Here is a 13,783-nt window from a genome sequence, read left to right as displayed (position 1 = left end):
TTATTTGCGTTTTGTGAAGTAAATAATTTGAAGCGATATTTGGTCGAATTTGCATTTAAATTCGGCGCAAAGTCTTGATAAGGGCACCTTTATATGAATAGATTGGGCAAGAGTTGTGGTGCGATCATCTGGCACTAATGCCTTTGGATCCCATCGAACTCTGAAGTTAAGCGTGCCTGGGCGAGAGTAGTACTAGGATGGGTGACCTCTTGGGAAGTCCTCGTGTTGCACCCCTCCCATTTTATTTCATATAAAGTTTTTATTTAGTTGCATTTTCTCGACGTGGTGTAACTCATTCGTTATTTGCATTTTGTGAAATAAATAATTTGAAACAATATTTGGTCAAAATTGCCTTTAAATTCGGCATAAGTGCGATAAGGGCGACCTTTATATGAATAGATTAGCATAGCGTTGGCGAGGTGCGATCATACCAGCACTAATGCCGGATCCCATCGAACTCCGTAGTTAAGCGTGCTTGGGCGAGAGTAGTACTAGGATAGGTGACCTCTGGGAAGTCCTCGTGTTGCACCCTCCCATTTTATTTCATATAATGTTTTTTTAGTTGCATTTTCTCGACGTGGTGTAACTCATTCGTTATTTGCGTTTTGTGAAATAAATAATTTGAAACAATATTTGGTCGAATTTGCCTATAAATTCGGCGCAAGCTGCGATAAGGGCAACCTTTTATGAATAGGTTGCTTGAGAGTTGACAGGTGCGATCATACCGGCACTAATGCGGATCCCATCGAACTTGAAGTGAAGCGTGCTTGGGCGAAAGTAGTACTAGGATGGGTGACCTCACAGGAATTCCGTGTTGCACCCTCCTTTTTATTTCATATAATGGTTTCTTTAGTTGTGTTTTCTCGATGTGGTGTAACTCATTCGTTATTTGCGTTTTGTGAAATAAATAATTTGGAACGATATTTGGTCGAATTTGTATTCAATTTCGAGGCGCAAGTGCGATAAGCGGCGACCTTTATATGAATAGATTGCGCAAGAGTTGGCGGTGCGATCATACCGGCACTAATCGGCGGATCCCATCGAACTCCATGATTAAGCGTGCTTGGCGAGAGTAGTACTAGGATGGGTGACCTCCTAGGAAGTCCTCGTGTTGCACCCCTCCCATTTTCTTTCATATAATGGTTTTTTTAATTGCGTTTCCTCGACGTGGTGTATCTCATTCATTATTTACGTTTTGTGAAGTAAATAATTTGAAACGATATTTGGTCGAATTTGCATTTAAATTCGAGGCGCAAGTGCGATAAGGGGCAGCCTTTATATGAATAGATTGCGCAAGATTTGACGGGTGCGATCATACCGACTCTAATGCACTGGATCCCATCAGAACTTTGAAGTTAAGCGTGCTTGGGCGAGTGTAGTACTAGGATGGGTGACCTCTTGGGAAGTCCTCGTGTTGCACCCCTCCCATTTTATTTCATATAAAGTTTTTATTTAGTTGCATTTTCTCGACGTGGTGTAACTCATTCGTTATTTGCATTTTGTGAAATAAATAATTTGAAACAATATTTGGTCGAATTTGCCTTTAAATTAGAGGCGCAAGTACGATAAGGGGCAGCCTCTATATGAATAGATTGCGCAAGAATTGACGGGTGCGATCATACCAGCACTAATGCACCGGATCGCATCAGAACTCCGTAGTTAAGCGTGCTTGGGCGAGAGTAGTACTAGGATAGGTGACCTCCTAGGAAGTCCTCGTGTTGCACCCCTCCCATTTTATTTCATATAATGTTTTTTTTAGTTACATTTTCTCGACGTGGTGTAACTCATTCGTTATTTGCGTTTTGTGAAATAAATAATTTGAAACAATATTTGGTCGAATTTGCCTCTAAATTGGAGGCGCAACTGCGATAAGGGGCAACCTTTATATGAATAGATTGCGCAAGAATTGACGGGTGCGATCATACCAGCAATAATGCACCGGATCCCATCAGAACTCCGCAGTGAAGCGTCCTTGGCCGAGAGTAGTACTAGGATGGGTGACCTCACAGGAAGTCCTCGTGTTGCACCCTCCCATTTTATTTCATATAATGTTTTTTTAGTTACATTTTCTCGTGGTGTAACTCATTACGTTATTTGCGTTTTGTGAAATAAATAATTTGAAACAATATTTGGTCGAATTTGCCTCTAAATTGGAGCGCAAGCTGCGATAAGGGCAACCTTTATATGAATAGATTGCGCAAGAATTGTGCTAGTGCGATCATACCGGCAATAATGCACGGATCCCATCGAACTCATGATGAAGCATCCTTGGGCGAGAGTAGTACTAGGATGGGTGACCTCCTGGGAAGTCCTCGTGTTGCACCCCTCCCATTTTATTTCATATAATGTTTTTATTTAGTTGCATTTTCTCGAAGTGGTGTAACTCATTCGTTACTTAGATTTTGTGAAATAAATAATTTGAAACAATATTTGGTCAAATTTGTATTCAAAATCGAGGCTGAAGTACGATAAGTGGCAGCCTTTTTATGAATAGGTTGCGCAAGAGTTGACGGGTGCGATCATACCAGCACTAATGCACCTGATCCCATCAGAACTTCGAAGTGAAGCGTGCTTGGGGGAGAGTAGTACTAGGATGGGTGACCTCCTGGGAATTCCACGTGTTGCACCCCTCCCTTTTTATTTCATATAATGGTTTCTTTAGTTGCGTTTTCTCGACGTGGTGTAACTCATTCGTTATTTGCGTTTTGTGAAATAAATAATTTGGAACGATATTTGGTCGAATTTGTATTCAATTTCGAGGCGCAAGTGCGATAAGCGGCAGCCTTTATATGAATAGATTGCGCAAGAGTTGACGGGTGCGATCATACCAGCACTAATGCACCGGATCCCATCGAACTCATGATTAAGCGTGCTTGGCGAGTAGTACAGGATGGGTGACCTCCTAGAAGTCCTCGTGTTGCACCCTCCCATTTTCTTTCATATAATGGTTTTTTAGTTGCGTTTCCTCGGCGTGGTGTAACTCATTCATTATTTGCGTTTTGTGAAGTAAATAATTTGAAGCGATATTTGGTCGAATTTGCATTTAAATTCGGCGCAAAGTCTTGATAAGTGGCGACTTTGTATATGAATAGATTGCGCAAGAGTTGGCAGTGCGATCATACCAGCACTAATGCCTTTGGATCCCATCGAACTACGAAGTTAAGCGTGCTGGCGAGAGTAGTACTAGGATGGGTGACCTCTTGGAAGTCCTCGTGTTGCACCCTCCCATTTTATTTCATATAAAGTTTTTATTTAGTTGCATTTTCTCGACGTGGTGTAACTCATTCGTTATTTGCATTTTGTGAAATAAATAATTTGAAACAATATTTGGTCAAATTTGCCTTTAAATTCGAGCGCAAGTGCGATAAGGCGACCTTTATATGAATAGATTAGCATGCGTTGGCGAATGCGATCATACCAAAGACTAATGCACCGGATCCCATCCGAACTCCGTAGTTAAGCGTGCTTGGGCGAGAGTAGTACTAGGATAGGTGACCTCTGAGGAAGTCCTCGTGTTGCACCCTCCCATTTTATTTCATATAATGTTTTTTTTTGTTGCATTTTCTCGGCGTGGTGTAACTCATTACGTTATTTGCGTTTTGTGAAATAAATAATTTGAGACAATATTTGGTCGAATTTGCCTATAAATTCGGCGCAAGCTGCGATAAGGGCAACCTTTTATGAATAGGTTGCGCAAGAGTTGACAGGTGCGATCATACCGGCACTAATGCACCGGATCCCATCGAACTTGAAGTGAAGCGTGCTTGGCGAGTGGTACTAGGATGGGTGACCTCACAGGAATTCCGTGTTGCACCTCCTTTTATTTCATATAATGGTTTCTTTAGTTGTGTTTTCTCGATGTGGTGTAACTCATTCATTATTTGCGTTTTTTGAAGTAAATAATTTGAAAAGATATTTGGTCGAATTTACATTTAAATTCGAGCGCAAATCTCTGATAAAGGCGACCTTTATATGAATAGATTAGCAAGAGTTGATGGGTGCTATCATACCGGCACTAATGCGGATCCGTCGAACTCGAAGTTAAGCGTGCTTGGGCGAGAGTAATACAGGATGGGTGACCTCTAGGAAGTCCTCGTGTTGCACCTCCCATTTTCTTTCATATAATGGTTTTTTAGTTGCGTTTCCTCGGCGTGGTGTAACGCATTCATTATTTGCGTTTTTGAAGTAAATAATTTGAAAGCGATATTTGGTCGAATTTACATTTAAATTCGAGCGCCAAATCTGATAAGGGCGACCTTTATATGAATAGATTGCGCAAGAGTTGATGGGTGCTATCATACCAGGCACTAATGCAGGATCCGTCGAACTACGAAGTTAAGCGTGCTTGGCGATAGTAGTACTAGGATGGGTGACCTCTTGGGAAGTCCTCGTGTTGCACCCTCCATTTTATTACATATAAAGTTTTTATTTGGTTGCATTTTCTCGGCGTGGTGTAACTCATTCGTTATTTGCATTTTGTGAAATAAATAATTTGAAACAATATTTGGTCAAATTGGCCTTTAAATTCGGCGCAAGTGCGATAAGGGCGACCTTCATATGAATAGATTGCGCAAGAGTTGGCGGAGCGATCATACCGGCACAAATGCACGGATCCCATCGAACTCATGATTAAGCGTGCTTGGCGAGTAGTACTAGGATGGGTGACTTCACAGGAAGTCCACGTGTTGCCTCCTCCCATTTTATTTCATATAATGTTTTTTAGTTGCATTTTCTCGACTTGGTGTAACTCATTACGTTATTTGCGTTTTGTGAAACAAATAATTTGGAGCGATATTTGGTGAATTTGTATTCAATTTGGGCGCAAGTGCGATAAGCGGCGACCTTTATATGAATAGATTGCATAGCGTTGGCGGTGCGATCATACCGGCACTAATGCATCGGATCCCATCGAACTCCGCATGATTAAGCGTGCTTGGGCGAGAGTAATACAGGATGGGTGACCTCCTAGGAAGTCCTCGTGTTGCACCCCTCCCATTTTCTTTCATATAATGGTTTTTTTAGTTGCGTTTCCTCGACGTGGTGTAACTCATTCATTATTTGCGTTTTTTGAAGTAAATAATTTGAAACGATATTTGGTCGAATTTACATTTAAATTGAGCGCAAATCTGATAAAGGCGACCTTTATATGAATAGATTAGCAAGAGTTGATGGGTGCTATCATACCGGCACTAATGCACCGGATCCGTCGAACTACGAAGTTAAGCGTGCTTGGCGATAGTAGTACTAGGATTGGTGACCTCTTGGGAAGTCCTCGTGTTGCACCCCTCCCGTTTTACTACATATAAAGTTTTTATTTGGTTGCATTTTCTCGACGTGGTGTAACTCATTCGTTATTTGCATTTTGTGAAATAAATAATTTGAAACAATATTTGGTCAAATTGGCCTTTAAATTCGAGGCGCAAGTGCGATAAGGGGCCGCCTTCATATGAATAGATTGCGCAAGAGTTGACGGGAGCGATCATACCAGCACAAATGCACCGGATCCCATCAGAACTCCGCAGTTAAGCGTGCTTGGCGAGAGTAGTACTAGGATGGGTGACTTCACAGGAAGTCCACGTGTTGCCTCCTCCCATTTTATTTCATATAATGTTTTTTAGTTGCATTTTCTCGACTTGGTGTAACTCATTCGTTATTTGCGTTTTGTGAAACAAATAATTTGGAGCGATATTTGGTGAATTTGTATTCAATTTGAGGCAAGTGCGATAAGCGGCGACCTTTATATGAATAGATTGCATAGCGTTGGCGGCATGCGATCATACCAAAGACTAATGCGCCGGATCCCATCGAACTCCATGATTAAGCGTGCTTGGGCGAGAGTAGTACAGGGATGGGTGACCTCCTAGGAAGTCCTCGTGTTGCACCCTCCCATTTTCTTTCATATAATGGTTTTTTAGTTGCGTTTCCTCGGCGTGGTGTAACTCATTCATTATTTGCGTTTTTGAAGTAAATAATTTGAAGCGATATTTGGTCGAATTTACATTTAAATTCGGCGCCAAATCTGATAAGGGCGACCTTTATATGAATAGATTGCAAGAGTTGATGGGTGCTATCATACCGGCACTAATGCACCGGATCCGTCGAACTACGAAGTTAAGCGTGCTTGGCGATAGTAGTACTAGGATTGGTGACCTCTTGGGAAGTCCTCGTGTTGCACCCCTCCCATTTTATTACATATAAAGTTTTTATTTGGTTGCATTTTCTCGACGTGGTGTAACTCATTCGTTATTTGCATTTTGTGAAATAAATAATTTGAAACAATATTTGGTCAAATTGGCCTTTAAATTCGAGGCGCAAGTGCGATAAGGGGCAGCCTTCATATGAATAGATTACGCAAGAGTTGGCGGGAGCGATCATACCGGCACAAATGCGGATCCCATCGAACTCCGCATTAAGCGTGCTTGGCGAGAGTAGTACTAGGATGGGTGACTTCACAGGAAGTCCGTGTTGCCTCCTCCCATTTTATTTCATATAATGTTTTTTAGTTGCATTTTCTCGACTTGGTGTAACTCATTCGTTATTTGCGTTTTGTGAAACAAATAATTTGGAACGATATTTGGTCGAATTTGTATTCAATTTCGAGGCGCAAGTGCGATAAGCGGCGACCTTTATATGAATAGATTGCATAGCGTTGGCCAGTGCGATCATACCGGCACTAATGCATCGGATCCCATCGAACTCCATGATTAAGCGTGCTTGGGCGAGAGTAGTACAGGATGGGTGACCTCTAGGAAGTCCTCGTGTTGCACCCCTCCCATTTTCTTTCATATAATGGTTTTTTTAGTTGCGTTTCCTCGACGTGGTGTAACTCATTCATTATTTGCGTTTTTTGAAGTAAATAATTTGAAACGATATTTGGTCGAATTTACATTTAAATTCGAGGCGCAAGTACGATAAGGGGCAGCCTTTATATGAATAGATTGCGCAAGAGTTGATGGGTGCTATCATACCAGCACTAATGCACCGGATCCCGTCAGAACTCTGAAGTTAAGCGTGCTTGGGCGATAGTAGTACTAGGATTGGTGACCTCTTGGGAAGTCCTCGTGTTGCACCCCTCCCATTTTATTACATATAAAGTTTTTATTTGGTTGCATTTTCTCGACGTGGTGTAACTCATTCGTTATTTGCATTTTGTGAAATAAATAATTTGAAACAATATTTGGTCAAATTGGCCTTTAAATTCGAGGCGCAAGTGCGATAAGGGGCAGCCTTCATATGAATAGATTGCGCAAGAGTTGACGGGAGCGATCATACCAGCACAAATGCGGATCCCATCGAACTCATGATTAAGCGTGCTTGGGCGAGAGTAGTACTAGGATGGGTGACTTCCTGGGAAGTCCACGTGTTGCACTCCTCCCATTTTATTTCATATAATGTTTTTTTAGTTGCATTTTCTCGACTTGGTGTAACTCATTCGTTATTTGCGTTTTGTGAAACAAATAATTTGGAACGATATTTGGTCGAATTTGTATTCAATTTCGAGGCGCAAGTGCGATAAGCGGCAGCCTTTATATGAATAGATTGCGCAAGCGTTGACGGGTGCGATCATACCAGCACTAATGCATCGGATCCCATCAGAACTCCGCAGTTAAGCGTGCTTGGACGAGAGTAGTACAGGATGGGTGACCTCCTAGGAAGTCCTCGTGTTGCACCCCTCCCATTTTCTTTCATATAATGGTTTTTTTAGTTGCGTTTCCTCGACGTGGTGTAACTCATTCATTATTTGCGTTTTTTGAAGTAAATAATTTGAAACGATATTTGGTCGAATTTACATTTAAATTCGAGGCGCAAGTACGATAAGGGGCAGCCTTTATATGAATAGATTGCGCAAGAGTTGATGGGTGCTATCATACCAGCACTAATGCACCGGATCCCGTCAGAACTCTGAAGTTAAGCGTGCTTGGGCGATAGTAGTACTAGGATTGGTGACCTCTTGGGAAGTCCTCGTGTTGCACCCTCCATTTTATTACATATAAAGTTTTTATTTGGTTGCATTTTCTCGACGTGGTGTAACTCATTCGTTATTTGCATTTTGTGAAATAAATAATTTGAAACAATATTTGGTCAAATTGGCCTTTAAATTCGAGGCGCAAGTGCGATAAGGGCGACCTTCATATGAATAGATTGCGCAAGAGTTGGCGGGGCGATCATACCGGCACAAATGCACGGATCCCATCGAACTCCATGATTAAGCGTGCTTGGCGAGAGTAGTACTAGGATGGGTGACTTCACAGGAAGTCCGTGTTGCCTCCTTCCATTTTATTTCATATAATGTTTTTTAGTTGCATTTTCTCGACTTGGTGTAACTCATTCGTTATTTGCGTTTTGTGAAATAAATAATTTGAAGCGATATTTTGTCGAATTTGTATTCAAATTCGACGCTAAAAATCTTGATAAGAGGCGACCCTTATATGAATAGATTGCAAGCGATTGCCAGGTGCGATAGTACCGACACTAATGCACGGATCATATCGAACTCCATGATTAAGCGTGCTTGGCGAGAGTAGTACTAGGATGGGTGACCTCTAGGAAGTCCTCATGTTGCACCCTCCCATTTTATTTCATATAATATTTTTTAGTTGCATTTTCTCGGCGTGGTGTAACTCATTCGTTATTTGCGTTTTGTGAAATAAATAATTTGAAGCGATATTTTGTCAATTTGTATTCAAATTGAGGCAAAAAAATCGATAAGGGCAACCTTTATATGAATAGATTGCGCAAGAGTTGGCGGGTGCGATCATACAAGCAATAATGCCGGATCCCATCGAACTCATGATTAAGCGTCCTTGGCGAGAGTAGTACTAGGATGGGTGACCTCCTGGGAAGTCCTCGTGTTGCACCCCTCCCATTTTATTTCATATAATGTTTTTATTTAGTTGCATTTTCTCGAGGTGGTGTAACTCATTCGTTACTTACATTTTGTGAAATAAATAATTTGAAACAATATTTGGTGAATTTGTATTCAAAATCGAAATGAAATACGATAAGGGCGACCTTTTATGAATAGGTTGCGCAAGAGTTGGCGGTGCGATCATACCGGCACTAATACACCGGATCCTATCGAACTTGAAGTGAAACGTGCTTGGCGAGAGTAGTACTAGGATGGGTGACCTCACAGAATTCCACGTGTTGCACCCCTCCCATTTTATTTCATATAATGTTTTTTTTAGTTGCATTTTCTCGACATGCTGTAGCTCATTCGTTATTTGCGTCTTGTGAAATAAATAATTTGAAACAATATTTTGTCGCATTTGTATTCAAATTCGAGGCTCAAATACGATAAGACGCAGCCTTTTTATGAATAGGTTGCGCAAGAGTTGACGGGTGTGATCATACCAGCACTAATGCACCGGATCCCATCAGAACTTCACAGTTAAGCGTGCTTGGGCGAGAGTAGTACTAGGATGGGTGACCTCCTGAGAAGTCCGCTTGTAGCACCCCTCCCATTTAATTTCATATAATGTTTTTTAGTTGCGTTTTCTCGACGTGGTGTAACTCATTCATTATTTGCGTTTCCTGAAGTAAATAATTTGAAACGATTTTTGGTCGAATTTTCATTTAAATTCGAGGCGCAAGTGTGATAAGGGCGAGCCTTTATTGAAAAGATTGCGTAAGAGTAGACGGGTGCGATCATACCAGCACTAATGCACCGGATCCCATCAGAACTCCGCAGTTAAGCGTGCTTGGCGAGAGTAGTACTAGGATGGGTGACCTCTTGGGATGTTCTCATGTTGCACCTCCTTTTTATTTCATATAATGGTTTCTTTAGTTGCGTTTTCGGCGTGGTGTAACTCATTCGTTATTTGCGTTTTGTGAAATAAATAATTTGGAGCGATATTTTGTCAATTTGTATTCAAATTCGAGGCACAAAATCGCGATAAGGGCAACCTTTATATGAATAGATTGCGCAAGAGTTGGCGGGTGCGATCATACCGGCATTAATGCGGATCCCATCGAACTCCGCAGATTAAGCGTCCTTGGCGAGAGTAGTACTAGGATGGGTGACCTCACAGGAAGTCCTCGTGTTGCACCCTCCCATTTTATTTCATATAATGTTTTTATTTAGTTGCATTTTCTCGAAGTGGTGTAGCATTTCGTTACTTACATTTTGTGAAATAAATAATTTGAAACAATATTTGGTGAATTTGTATTCAAAATCGAGGTTGAAATACGATAAGGGCGACCTTTTTATGAATAGGTTGCGCAAGAGTTGTGAGTGCGATCATACCGGCACTAATACACGGATCCTATCGAACTTGAAGTGAAACGTGCTTGGAGAGTAGTACTAGGATGGGTGACCTCACGAATTCCACGTGTTGCACCTCCCATTTTATTTCATATAATGTTTTTTAGTTGCATTTTCTCGACTTCTTCAGAGCTCATTCGTTATTTGCGTCTTGTGAAATAAATAATTTGAAACAATATTTTGTCGCATTTGTATTCAAATTCGAGGCTCAAATCTGATAAGACGCACCTTTTATAAATAGGTTGCGCAAGAGTTGTGAGTGCGATCATACCGGCACTAATGCACCGGATCCCATCGAACTTGCAGCTAAGCGTGCTTGGCGAGAGTAGTACTAGGATGGGTGACCTCTGAGAAATCCGCTTGTAGCACCCTCCCATTTTATTTCATATAATGTTTTTTAGTTGCGTTTTCTCGGCGTGGTGTAACTCATTCATTATTTGCGTTTCTGAAGTAAATCATTTGAAGCGATTTTTGGTGAATTTTCATTTAAATTCGGCGCAAAGTCTTGCGATAAGGCGAGCCTTTATTGAAAAGATTGCGTAAAGTGAGCGGGTGCGATCATACCAGCACTAATGCACGGATCCCATCGAACTCATGATTAAGCGTGCACAGGCGAGAGTAGTACTAGGATGGGTGACCTCTTGGGATGTTCTCGTGTTGCACCCCTCCCTTTTTATTTCATATAATGGTTTCTTTAGTTGCGTTTTCTCGACGTGGTGTAACTCATTCGTTATTTGCGTTTTGTGAAATAAATAATTTGGAACGATATTTGGTCGAATTTGTATTCAATTTTGATGCGCAAGTGCGATAAGCGGCAGCCTTTATATGAATAGATTGCGCAAGAGTTGACGGGTGCGATCATACCAGCACTAATGCACCGGATCACATCAGAACTCAGAAGTTAAGCGTGCTTGGGCGAGTGTAGTACTAGGATGGGTGACCTCTTGGGAAGTCCTCGTGTTGCACCCCTCCCATTTTATTTCATATAAAGTTTTTATTTAGTTGCATTTTCTCGACGTGGTGTAACTCATTCGTTTTTTGCATTTTGTGAAATAAATAATTTGAAACAATATTTGGTCGAATTTGCCTTTAAATTCGGCGCAAAGTGCGATAAGGGCGACCTTCATATGAATAGATTGTGCAAGAGTTGGCGGTGCGATCATACCAAAGACTAATACACGGATCCCATCACAACTCCATGATTAAGCGTTCTTGGGCGAGAGTAGTACTAGGATGGGTGACTTCCTGGGAAGTCCACGTGTTGCACTCCTCCATTTTATTTCATATAATGTTTTTTAGTTGAATTTTCTCGGCGTGGTGTAACTCATTCATTATTTGCGTTTTGTGAAATAAATAATTTGAAAGCGATATTTTGTCAATTTGTATTCAAATTAAACACGCAAAATCTTGATAAGAGGCACCCTTATATGAATAGATTGCATAGCAGTTGAAGGGTGGGGTAATACCGGCACTAATGCACCGGATCATATCGAACTCCGCAGATTAAGCGTGCTTGGCGAGAGTAGTACTAGGATGGGTGACCTCCTAGGAAGTCCTCGTGTTGCACCCTTCCCATTTTATTTCATATAATATTTTTTTTAGTTGCATTTTCTCGACGTGGTGTAACTGATTCGTTATTTGCGTTTTGTGAAATAAATAATTTGAAACGATATTTTGTCGAATTTGTATTCAAATTCGACGCGCAAGTGCGATAAGAGGCAACCCTTATATGAATAGATTGCGCAACAGTTGACGGTTGCGATAATACCAGCACTAATGCACCGGATCATATCAGAACTCCGCAGTTAAGGGTGCTTGGGCAAGAGTAGTACTAGGATGGGTGACCTCCTAGGAAGTCCTCGTGTTGCACCCCTCCCATTTTCTTTCATATAATGGTTTTTTTAGTTGCGTTTCCTCGACGTGGTGTAACTCATTCATTATTTGCGTTTTGTGAAGTAAATAATTTGAAACGATAATTGGTCGAATTTACATTTAAATTCGGCGCAAGAATCTTGATAAGGGCGACCTTTATATGAATAGATTGCGCAAGAGTTGACGGGTGCTATCATACCAGCACTAATGCACCGGATCCCGTCAGAACTCTGAAGTTAAGCGTGCTTGGGCGAGAGTAGTACTAGGATGGGTGACCTCTTAGGAAGTCCTCGTGTTACACCCCTCCCATTTTATTACATTTAAAGTTTTTATTTAGTTGCATTTTCTCGACGTGGTGTAACTCATTCGTTATTTGCATTTTGTGAAATAAATAATTTGAAACAATATTTGGTCAAATTTGCCTTTAAATTCGAGGCACAAGTGCGATAAGGGGCAGCCTTCATATGAATAGATTGCGCAAGAGTTGACGAGGGCGATCATACCAGCACAAATGCACCGGATCCCATCAGAACTCCGCAGTTAAGCGTGCTTGGGCGAGAGTAGTACTAGGATGGGTGACTTCCTGGGAAGTCCACGTGTTGCACTCCTCCCATTTTATTTCAAATAATGTTTTTTTAGTTGCATTTTCTCGACGTGGTGTAACTCATTCGTTATTTGCGTTTTGTGAAATAAATAATTTGAAGCGATATTTTGTCTAATTTGTATTCAAATTGACGCATAAAATCGATAAGAGGCACCCTTATATGAATAGATTAGCATAGCAGTTGGCGGTGCGATAATACCGGCACTAATGCACCGGATCATATCGAACTCCGCATTAAGCGTGCTTGGCGAGTAGTACTAGGATGGGTGACCTCCTAGGAAGTCCTCGTGTTGCACCCCTCCCATTTTATTTCATATAATATTTTTTTAGTTGCATTTTCTCGACGTGGTGTAACTCATTCGTTATTTGCGTTTTGTGAAATAAATAATTTGAAACGATATTTTGTCGAATTTGTATTCAAATTCGAGGCACAAGATCGATAAGAGGCACCTTTATATGAATAGATTACGCAAGAGTTGGCGGGTGCGATCATACCGACACTAATGCACGGATCCCATCGAACTCCGCATTAAGCGTGCTTGGCGAGAGTAGTACTATGATCGGTGACCTCGCAGGAAGTCCTCGTGTTGCACCCTCCCATTTTATTTGAGATAATGTTTTTTTAATTGCATTTTGTCGACGTGGTGTAACTCATTCGTTATTTGCGTTTAAGTGAAGTAAATAATTTGGAGCGATATTTGGTGAATTTGTATTCAAATTGACGCGCATAAATCTTGATAAGAGGCGACCTTATATTAATAGATTGCGCAAGCAGTTGGGTGCGATAATACCGACACTAATGCACCGGATCATATCGAACTCCATGATTAAGCGTGCTTGGCGAGAGTAGTACTAGGATGGGTGACCTCTGAAAGTCCTCGTGTTGCACCCTCCCATTTTATTTCATATAATATTTTTTTTAGTTGCATTTTCTCGACGTGGTGTAACTCATTCGTTATTTGCGTTTTGTGAAATAAATAATTTGAAACGATATTTTGTCGAATTTGTATTCAAATTCGAGGCACAAGTGCGATAAGGGGCAA

At 41.1% G+C, this 13,783-nt stretch overlaps 14 non-coding genes and 22 pseudogenes across 14 annotated transcripts; all 36 read left to right on the top strand.

Moving 5' to 3' along the window:
- The first annotated feature begins 116 nt into the window (after positions 1–116).
- On the top strand, positions 117–234 carry LOC128033260 (5S ribosomal RNA; annotated as a pseudogene).
- Positions 235–417: 183 nt separating this feature from the next.
- Positions 418–532, top strand: LOC128033173 (5S ribosomal RNA; annotated as a pseudogene).
- A 179-nt stretch (positions 533–711) lies between these two features.
- LOC128033463 (5S ribosomal RNA) lies at positions 712–823 on the top strand (annotated as a pseudogene).
- Positions 824–1,004: 181 nt separating this feature from the next.
- On the top strand, positions 1,005–1,120 carry LOC128033420 (5S ribosomal RNA; annotated as a pseudogene).
- Positions 1,121–1,304: 184 nt separating this feature from the next.
- On the top strand, positions 1,305–1,423 carry LOC128033029 (5S ribosomal RNA). Its single transcript, XR_008189365.1, has one exon. It is a non-coding gene; the product is annotated as a 5S ribosomal RNA (ribosomal RNA).
- A 185-nt stretch (positions 1,424–1,608) lies between these two features.
- Positions 1,609–1,727, top strand: LOC128033314 (5S ribosomal RNA). The gene has a single exon (XR_008189523.1). It is a non-coding gene; the product is annotated as a 5S ribosomal RNA (ribosomal RNA).
- Positions 1,728–1,911: 184 nt separating this feature from the next.
- On the top strand, positions 1,912–2,030 carry LOC128033064 (5S ribosomal RNA). The gene has a single exon (XR_008189399.1). It is a non-coding gene; the product is annotated as a 5S ribosomal RNA (ribosomal RNA).
- A 180-nt stretch (positions 2,031–2,210) lies between these two features.
- LOC128033442 (5S ribosomal RNA) lies at positions 2,211–2,326 on the top strand (annotated as a pseudogene).
- A 185-nt stretch (positions 2,327–2,511) lies between these two features.
- Positions 2,512–2,630, top strand: LOC128032875 (5S ribosomal RNA). The gene has a single exon (XR_008189216.1). It is a non-coding gene; the product is annotated as a 5S ribosomal RNA (ribosomal RNA).
- Positions 2,631–3,404: 774 nt separating this feature from the next.
- Positions 3,405–3,524, top strand: LOC128033171 (5S ribosomal RNA; annotated as a pseudogene).
- Positions 3,525–3,705: 181 nt separating this feature from the next.
- Positions 3,706–3,817, top strand: LOC128033440 (5S ribosomal RNA; annotated as a pseudogene).
- A 1,054-nt stretch (positions 3,818–4,871) lies between these two features.
- Positions 4,872–4,990, top strand: LOC128033396 (5S ribosomal RNA; annotated as a pseudogene).
- Positions 4,991–5,170: 180 nt separating this feature from the next.
- Positions 5,171–5,286, top strand: LOC128033407 (5S ribosomal RNA; annotated as a pseudogene).
- Positions 5,287–5,471: 185 nt separating this feature from the next.
- LOC128033114 (5S ribosomal RNA) lies at positions 5,472–5,589 on the top strand. Its single transcript, XR_008189450.1, has one exon. It is a non-coding gene; the product is annotated as a 5S ribosomal RNA (ribosomal RNA).
- Positions 5,590–5,766: 177 nt separating this feature from the next.
- LOC128033447 (5S ribosomal RNA) lies at positions 5,767–5,885 on the top strand (annotated as a pseudogene).
- Positions 5,886–6,062: 177 nt separating this feature from the next.
- LOC128033406 (5S ribosomal RNA) lies at positions 6,063–6,178 on the top strand (annotated as a pseudogene).
- A 476-nt stretch (positions 6,179–6,654) lies between these two features.
- Positions 6,655–6,770, top strand: LOC128033384 (5S ribosomal RNA; annotated as a pseudogene).
- A 184-nt stretch (positions 6,771–6,954) lies between these two features.
- Positions 6,955–7,073, top strand: LOC128033039 (5S ribosomal RNA). Its single transcript, XR_008189375.1, has one exon. It is a non-coding gene; the product is annotated as a 5S ribosomal RNA (ribosomal RNA).
- Positions 7,074–7,258: 185 nt separating this feature from the next.
- LOC128033337 (5S ribosomal RNA) lies at positions 7,259–7,372 on the top strand (annotated as a pseudogene).
- Positions 7,373–7,555: 183 nt separating this feature from the next.
- LOC128033027 (5S ribosomal RNA) lies at positions 7,556–7,673 on the top strand. The gene has a single exon (XR_008189363.1). It is a non-coding gene; the product is annotated as a 5S ribosomal RNA (ribosomal RNA).
- A 184-nt stretch (positions 7,674–7,857) lies between these two features.
- LOC128033044 (5S ribosomal RNA) lies at positions 7,858–7,976 on the top strand. Its single transcript, XR_008189379.1, has one exon. It is a non-coding gene; the product is annotated as a 5S ribosomal RNA (ribosomal RNA).
- Positions 7,977–8,747: 771 nt separating this feature from the next.
- LOC128033455 (5S ribosomal RNA) lies at positions 8,748–8,861 on the top strand (annotated as a pseudogene).
- Positions 8,862–9,041: 180 nt separating this feature from the next.
- Positions 9,042–9,156, top strand: LOC128033502 (5S ribosomal RNA; annotated as a pseudogene).
- A 184-nt stretch (positions 9,157–9,340) lies between these two features.
- On the top strand, positions 9,341–9,459 carry LOC128033051 (5S ribosomal RNA). Its single transcript, XR_008189387.1, has one exon. It is a non-coding gene; the product is annotated as a 5S ribosomal RNA (ribosomal RNA).
- A 181-nt stretch (positions 9,460–9,640) lies between these two features.
- LOC128033079 (5S ribosomal RNA) lies at positions 9,641–9,758 on the top strand. The gene has a single exon (XR_008189415.1). It is a non-coding gene; the product is annotated as a 5S ribosomal RNA (ribosomal RNA).
- A 179-nt stretch (positions 9,759–9,937) lies between these two features.
- Positions 9,938–10,052, top strand: LOC128033448 (5S ribosomal RNA; annotated as a pseudogene).
- A 469-nt stretch (positions 10,053–10,521) lies between these two features.
- Positions 10,522–10,636, top strand: LOC128033521 (5S ribosomal RNA; annotated as a pseudogene).
- Positions 10,637–10,814: 178 nt separating this feature from the next.
- Positions 10,815–10,930, top strand: LOC128033385 (5S ribosomal RNA; annotated as a pseudogene).
- Positions 10,931–11,114: 184 nt separating this feature from the next.
- LOC128033204 (5S ribosomal RNA) lies at positions 11,115–11,233 on the top strand. The gene has a single exon (XR_008189504.1). It is a non-coding gene; the product is annotated as a 5S ribosomal RNA (ribosomal RNA).
- Positions 11,234–11,415: 182 nt separating this feature from the next.
- Positions 11,416–11,534, top strand: LOC128033424 (5S ribosomal RNA; annotated as a pseudogene).
- Positions 11,535–11,716: 182 nt separating this feature from the next.
- Positions 11,717–11,834, top strand: LOC128033371 (5S ribosomal RNA; annotated as a pseudogene).
- Positions 11,835–12,018: 184 nt separating this feature from the next.
- On the top strand, positions 12,019–12,137 carry LOC128033047 (5S ribosomal RNA). The gene has a single exon (XR_008189383.1). It is a non-coding gene; the product is annotated as a 5S ribosomal RNA (ribosomal RNA).
- Positions 12,138–12,321: 184 nt separating this feature from the next.
- On the top strand, positions 12,322–12,440 carry LOC128032827 (5S ribosomal RNA). Its single transcript, XR_008189168.1, has one exon. It is a non-coding gene; the product is annotated as a 5S ribosomal RNA (ribosomal RNA).
- Positions 12,441–12,625: 185 nt separating this feature from the next.
- On the top strand, positions 12,626–12,744 carry LOC128033143 (5S ribosomal RNA). The gene has a single exon (XR_008189478.1). It is a non-coding gene; the product is annotated as a 5S ribosomal RNA (ribosomal RNA).
- Positions 12,745–12,925: 181 nt separating this feature from the next.
- On the top strand, positions 12,926–13,039 carry LOC128033465 (5S ribosomal RNA; annotated as a pseudogene).
- A 182-nt stretch (positions 13,040–13,221) lies between these two features.
- LOC128033476 (5S ribosomal RNA) lies at positions 13,222–13,336 on the top strand (annotated as a pseudogene).
- The last annotated feature ends 447 nt before the right edge of the window (positions 13,337–13,783 follow it).

The sequence above is a fragment of the Gossypium raimondii genome, chromosome 9, assembly GCF_025698545.1.
Source record: "Gossypium raimondii isolate GPD5lz chromosome 9, ASM2569854v1, whole genome shotgun sequence".
Lineage (NCBI taxonomy): Eukaryota > Viridiplantae > Streptophyta > Magnoliopsida > Malvales > Malvaceae > Gossypium > Gossypium raimondii.
The sequence above is the reverse complement of the archived record's forward strand: the minus strand, read 5'-3'. Positions and strand labels throughout refer to the sequence as shown.